This window comes from Lolium rigidum, chromosome 6 (assembly GCF_022539505.1).
Source record: "Lolium rigidum isolate FL_2022 chromosome 6, APGP_CSIRO_Lrig_0.1, whole genome shotgun sequence".
NCBI classification, from domain to species: Eukaryota; Viridiplantae; Streptophyta; class Magnoliopsida; order Poales; family Poaceae; genus Lolium; species Lolium rigidum.
Window position 1 is genome coordinate 287779858 of NC_061513.1, and position 7726 is coordinate 287787583.

The window sequence follows — 7726 nt, forward strand, 5'->3', positions numbered from 1 at the left end:
GCCAGGGGGCGTTGTCGTGTGCTCTTGCACGGCAAAGATCTTTGCCGTGCGCTTTTGCACGGCGAGAGGTCTTTGCCGTGCGTTTGTGCACGGCAATGAATTTTTTTAACATTCAACAATGCTTTCTTTTAGTTTAGGGTGTATATGCACCCTGGTGTAGAAACATCGTGTCCAATTACTTTTTCCTACAAAAGTTAATGTATTTGGGATATCATTTGTGATAAGGGGGTGAACATGCTGAATTTGTATGGTACTTTCAAATTTTAACACATAATGTGAATTGTACCAGATTTTGTTAGTGAGTCTCACACCCCCTAGGATATGTGCCAAAGTGTGCCAAACCTGGCTTTACATGTGCATATGGACTAATCAAAACCAAACCTATCAAAAAGTATAATGGTGGAACCTCGCGCGGAGAGATCTAGGGGGGTAGACCCCCCGAGGCACGCAGACCGCCGTTATCGGGGGGAATGACCGCCGGGGCACCGGAATGCCACGAAAACTTGCAAGTGGACCTAGGATATGTGTCAAAGTGTGTTTGGAAGGTGTGATTCACCAAATGGTGCAAGGCATTGCTCCCATGTGTGACATTCCTCTCTTTCGGGCGATAACACTTGGAAGATTCCTCGACTTGTAGGCTGAAGTGTCCCGTCTGCGGGTATACCGGTGGCTACAATGTGCCAAAGTGTGCCAAACCTAGCTTTCCATGTGTATATGGCCTAAACAAATCTAAACCTATCAAAAAGTATGTTGGTGGAACCTCGTGCGGAGAAATCTAGGGGGGTAGACCCCCGAGGCACGCTGAGACCGTCTGTTTCGGGGAGAACGGCCGCCGGAGCACCGGAATACCACCAACACTTGCAAGTGGACCTAGGATATGTGTGAAAGTGTGGTGGAAGGTGTGATTCACCAAATGGTGCAAGACATAGCTCCCATATGTGAGATTCCTCTCTTTCGGGCGATAACACTTGGAAGATTCCTAGACTTGTAGGCTGAAGTGTCCCGCTACGGGTATACCGGAGGCTATAGTGTGCCAAAGTGTGCCAAACGTAGCTTTCCATGTGTATATGGCCTAAACAAAACTAAACCTATCAAAAAGTATGATGGTGTAACCTCGCGCGGAGAGATCTAGGGGGGTAGACCCCCCGAGGCACGCAGACCGCCGTTATCGGGAGGGAATGACCGCCGGGGCACCGGAATGCCACGAAAACTTGCAAGTGGACCTAGGATATGTGTCAAAGTGTGTTTGGAAGGTGTGATTCACCAAATGGTGCAAGGCATTGCTCCCATGTGTGACATTCCTCTCTTTCGGGCGATAACACTTGGAAGATTCCTCGACTTGTAGGCTGAAGTGTCCCGCTGCGGGTATACCGGTGGCTACAATGTGCCAAAGTGTGCCAAACCTAGCTTTCCATGTGTATATGGCCTAAACAAAACTAAACCTATCAAAAAGTATGTTGGTGGAACCTCGTGCGGAGAAATCTAGGGGGGTAGACCCCCCGATCGAGGCACGCAGACCGCTGTTTTCGGGGGAGAACGGCCGCCGGAGCACCGGAATACCACCAACACTTGCAAGTGGACCTAGGATATGTGTGAAAGTGTGGTGGAAGGTGTGATTCACCAAATGGTGCAAGACATAGCTCCCATGTGTGAGATTCCTCTCTTTCGGGCGATAACACTTGGAAGATTCCTCGACTTGTAGGCTGAAGTGTCCCGCTGCGGGTATACCGGAGGCTATAGTGTGCCAAAGTGTGCCAAACCTAGCTTTCCATGTGTATATGGCCTAAACAAAACTAAACCTATCAACAAGTATGTTGGTGGAACCTCATGCGGAGAAATCTAGGGGGGTAGACCCCCCGAGGCACGCAGACCGCTGTTTTCGGGGGAGAACGGCCGCCGGAGCACCGGAATACCACCAACACTTGCAAGTGGACCTAGGATATGTGTGAAAGTGTGGTGGAAGGTGTGATTCACCAAATGGTGCAAGACATAGCTCCCATATGTGAGATTCCTCTCTTTCGGGCGATAACACTTGGAAGATTCCTCGACTTGTAGGTCGAAGTGTCCAGCTGCGGGTATACCGGAGGCTATAGTGTGCCAAAGTGTGCCAAACGTAGCTTTCCATGTGTATATGGCCTAAACAAAACTAAACCTATCAAAAAGTATGATGGTGTAACCTCGCGCGGAGAGATCTAGGGGGGTAGACCCCCCGAGGCACGCAGACCGCCGTTATCGGGAGGGAATGACCGCCGGGGCACCGGAATGCCACGAAAACTTGCAAGTGGACCTAGGATATGTGTCAAAGTGTGTTTGGAAGGTGTGATTCACCAAATGGTGCAAGGCATTGCTCCCATGTGTGACATTCCTCTCTTTCGGGCGATAACACTTGGAAGATTCCTCGACTTGTAGGCTGAAGTGTCCCGCTGCGGGTATACCGGTGGCTACAATGTGCCAAAGTGTGCCAAACCTAGCTTTCCATGTGTATATGGCCTAAACAAAACTAAACCTATCAAAAAGTATGTTGGTGGAACCTCGTGCGGAGAAATCTAGGGGGGTAGACCCCCCGATCGAGGCACGCAGACCGCTGTTTTCGGGGGAGAACGGCCGCCGGAGCACCGGAATACCACCAACACTTGCAAGTGGACCTAGGATATGTGTGAAAGTGTGGTGGAAGGTGTGATTCACCAAATGGTGCAAGACATAGCTCCCATGTGTGAGATTCCTCTCTTTCGGGCGATAACACTTGGAAGATTCCTCGACTTGTAGGTCGAAGTGTCCCGCTGCGGGTATACCGGAGGCTATAGTGTGCCAAAGTGTGCCAAACCTAGCTTTCCATGTGTATATGGCCTAAACAAAACTAAACCTATCAAAAAGTATGTTGGTGGAACCTCATGCGGAGAAATCTAGGGGGTAGACCCCCGAGGCACGCTGACCGTTGTTTTCGGGGGAGAACGGCCGCCGGAGCACCGGAATACCACCAACACTTGCAAGTGGACCTAGGATATGTGTGAAAGTGTGGTGGAAGGTGTGATTCACCAAATGGTGCAAGACATAGCTCCCATATGTGAGATTCCTCTCTTTCGGGCGATAACACTTGGAAGATTCCTCGACTTGTAGGCTGAAGTGTCCCGCTGCGGGTATACCGGAGGCTATAGTGTGCCAAACCTAGCTTTCCATGTGTATATGGCCTAAACAAAACTAAACCTATCAAAAAGTATGATGGTGGAACCTCGCGCGGAGAGATCTAGGGGGTAGACCCCCCGAGGCACTCAGACCGCCGTTATCGGGGGGGAATGACCGCCGGGGCACCGGAATGCCACGAAAACTTGCAAGTGGACCTAGGATATGTGTCAAAGTGTGTTGGAAGGTGTGATTCACCAAATGGTGCAAGGCATTGCTCCCATGTGTGACATTCCTCTCTTTCGGGCGATAACACTTGGAAGATTCCTCGACTTGTAGGCTGAAGTGTCCCGCTGCGGGTATACCGGTGGCTACAATGTGCCAAAGTGTTCCAAACCTAGCTTTCCATGTGTATATGGCCTAAACAAAACTAAACCTATCAAAAAGTATGTTGGTGGAACCTCGTGCGGAGAAATCTAGGGAGGTAGACCCCCCGAGGCACGCAGACCGCTGTTTTCGGGGGAGAACGGCCGCCGGAGCACCGGAATACCACCAACACTTGCAAGTGGACCTAGGATATGTGTGAAAGTGTGGTGGAAGGTGTGATTCAACAAATGGTGCAAGACATAGCTCCCATGTGTGAGATTCCTCTCTTTCGGGCGATAACACTTGGAAGATTCCTCGACTTGTAGGCTGAAGTGTCCCGCTGCGGGTATACCGGAGGCTATAGTGTGCCAAAGTGTGCCAAACCTAGCTTTCCATGTGTATATGGCCTAAACAAAACTAAACCTATCAAAAAGTATGTTGGTGGAACCTCATGCGGAGAAATCTAGGGGGTAGACCCCCGAGGCACGCGAGCCGCTGTTTTCGGGGGAGAACGGCCGCCGGAGCACCGGAATACCACCAACACTTGCAAGTGGACCTAGGATATGTGTGAAAGTGTGGTGGAAGGTGTGATTCACCAAATGGTGCAAGACATAGCTCCCATGTGTGAGATTCCTCTCTTTCGGGCGATAACACTTGGAAGATTCCTCGACTTGTAGGCTGAAGTGTCCCGCTGCGGGTATACCGGAGGCTATAGTGTGCCAAAGTGTGCCAAACCTAGCTTTCCATGTGTATATGGCCTAAACAAAACTAAACCTATCAAAAAGTATGTTGGTGGAACCTCATGCGGAGAAATCTAGGGGGTAGACCCCCCGAGGCACGCAGATCGCTGTTTTCGGGGGAGAACGGCCGCCGGAGCACCGGAATACCACCAACACTTGCAAGTGGACCTAGGATATGTGTGAAAGTGTGGTGGAAGGTGTGATTCACCAAATGGTGCAAGACATAGCTCCCATATGTGAGATTCCTCTCTTTCGGGCGATAACACTTGGAAGATTCCTCGACTTGTAGGCTGAAGTGTCCCGCTGCGGGTATACCGGAGGCTATAGTGTGCCAAAACTAGCTTTCCATGTGTATATGGCCTAAACAAAACTAAACCTATCAAAAAGTATGATGGTGGAACCTCGCGCGGAGAGATCTAGGGGGTAGACCCCCGAGGCACGCGAGCCGCCGTTATCGGGGGGAATGACCGCCGGGGCACCGGAATGCCACGAAAACTTGCAAGTGGACCTAGGATATGTGTCAAAGTGTGTTGGAAGGTGTGATTCACCAAATGGTGCAAGGCATTGCTCCCATGTGTGACATTCCTCTCTTTCGGGCGATAACACTTGGAAGATTCCTCGACTTGTAGGCTGAAGTGTCCCGCTGCGGGTATACCGGTGGCTACAATGTGCCAAAGTGTGCCAAACCTAGCTTTCCATGTGTATATGGCCTAAACAAAACTAAACCTATCAAAAAGTATGTTGGTGGAACCTCGTGCGGAGAAATCTAGGGAGGTAGACCCCGAGGCACGCAGACCGCTGTTTTCGGGGGAGAACGGCCGCCGGAGCACCGGAATACCACCAACACTTGCAAGTGGACCTAGGATATGTGTGAAAGTGTGGTGGAAGGTGTGATTCACCAAATGGTGCAAGACATAGCTCCCATGTGTGAGATTCCTCTCTTTCGGGCGATAACACTTGGAAGATTCCTCGACTTGTAGGTCGAAGTGTCCCGCTGCGGGTATACCGGAGGCTATAGTGTGCCAAAGTGTGCCAAACCTAGCTTTCCATGTGTATATGGCCTAAAAAAAACTAAACCTATCAAAAAGTATGTTGGTGGAACCTCATGCGGAGAAATCTAGGGGGGTAGACCCCCCGAGGCACGCGAGCCGCTGTTTTCGGGGGAGAACGGCCGCCGGAGCACCGGAATACCACCAACACTTGCAAGTGGACCTAGGATATGTGTGAAAGTGTGGTGGAAGGTGTGATTCACCAAATGGTGCAAGACATAGCTCCCATATGTGAGATTCCTCTCTTTCGGGCGATAACACTTGGAAGATTCCTCGACTTGTAGGCTGAAGTGTCCCGCTGCGGGTATACCGGAGGCTATAGTGTGCCAAAGTGTGCCGAACCTAGCTTTCCATGTGTATATGGCCTAAACAAAACTAAACCTATCAAAAAGTATGTTGGTGGAACCTCATGCGGAGAAATCTAGGGGGGAGACACCCCGAGGCACGCGAACCGTTGTTTTCGGGGAGAACGGCCGCCGGAGCACCGGAATACCACCAACACTTGCAAGTGGACCTAGGATATGTGTGAAAGTGTGGTGGAAGGTGTGATTCACCAAATGGTGCAAGACATAGCTCCCATATGTGAGATTCCTCTCTTTCGGGCGATAACACTTGGAAGATTCCTCGACTTGTAGGCTGAAGTGTCCCGCTGCGGGTATACCGGAGGCTATAGTGTGCCAAACCTAGCTTTCCATGTGTATATGGCCTAAACAAAACTAAACCTATCAAAAAGTATGATGGTGGAACCTCGCGCGGAGAGATCTAGGGGGTAGACCCCCCGAGGCACGCAGACCGCCGTTATCGGGGGGGAATGACCGCCGGGGCACCGGAATGCCACGAAAACTTGCAAGTGGACCTAGGATATGTGTCAAAGTGTGTTGGAAGGTGTGATTCACCAAATGGTGCAAGGAATTGCTCCCATGTGTGACATTCCTCTCTTTCGGGCGATAACACTTGGAAGATTCCTCGACTTGTAGGCTGAAGTGTCCCGTTGCGGGTCTACCGGTGGCTACAATGTGCCAAAGTGTGCCAAACCTAGCTTTCCATGTGTATATGGCTTAAACAAAACTAAACCTATCAAAAAGTATGTTGGTGGAACCTCGCGCGTAGAAATCTAGGGGGTAGACCCCCGAGGCACGCGGACCGCTGTTTCGGGGAGAACGGCCGCCGGAGCACCGGAATACCACCAACACTTGCAAGTGGACCTAGGATATGTGTGAAAGTGTGGTGGAAGGTGTGATTCACCAAATGGTGCAAGACATAGCTCCCATATGTGACCTTCCCCTCTCTTTCGGGCGATAACACTTGGAAGATTCCCCGAACGCGGTTTATTTGCTCCGAAACCCTAATATGTTTGAGGGGGAGTGAGGACTTAGAGTACTTGTCATATTGTAAAAATATGGTATACAAATTGTATTAATGAAGATGTGTAGTACTTGTCATGTTTCAAGAATAAATATAAGCATTAAAATAAGTACAATATAAAGAAAAAAGAGAAAATGGAACAAGGCACACGGCAAAGGCAAAAACTGCACGGCAAAGGGCGCTTTGCCGTGTGACCTAGTCCTGCGCACGGCAAAGGATTTCACACGGCAACTGTTTGTCCTCTTTGCCGTGCGGGTTTTCATTGCCGTGTGCTTTCCTGTGTCTTTGTCGTGCCCTTCCTCTTTGCCGTGCGCTGTACCCCCTCTTTGCTGTGCGCTCGCCTTTGCCGTGCGTTTTGACTTTGTTTGCACGGCAACGATTTCTTTGCCGTGCGCGAGCACACGGCAATAGGTGGTTGCACGGCAGAGGCTGTTTTTCCCGTAGTGCTGCATATTCGGGTGACAGCCGAGTGAATCGGTCGTAGTTTCTCACAGTGGCGGAGCCAGGATTAGAGCAAGCCCCGGACCAAAAACTTAGCTCTAAAAAATTACTCTAAAAAAATCATCTAATAGCATAAAATATTTAGTATAATTTAAAAAATAAACATATAATATCAACTGGATCTAACAACACACAAACAAAAGATCAGAAAAGACTAAAAATTATAATAAAGGATACAAAAAGATAATACTCTCCCAGTCCATACATATATAGTTCTTGTAGATGAATATAGACACAGTTTAATCTATATTTTAACTAAACTTACTATAAGTATTTGGGTCGGAGGGATTAAAATATAACAATTCATTTCTGGAAGTCATTTAATAAATTTAACTGAGACACAGTAGTCAATTACGTGCTAGCTAGCTAGCTTGATCAGAGGAGGAGCAGCGCCTGAGCCGAGTCAATTTCCTAGTACAGTTGTTGAGTGGAGCCTATTAGGAAAAGCAAAGTCGTAGAGTATATACGCGCGCACAACACCGCACCAGCTAGCAGCAATTGAGAGAACCAACCCGTGGTTGGATGGTTAGGAGGGCAGTGGCACCCCCAGCCCACCAGAGTTCAAATTCCAGATTTGACACTTTG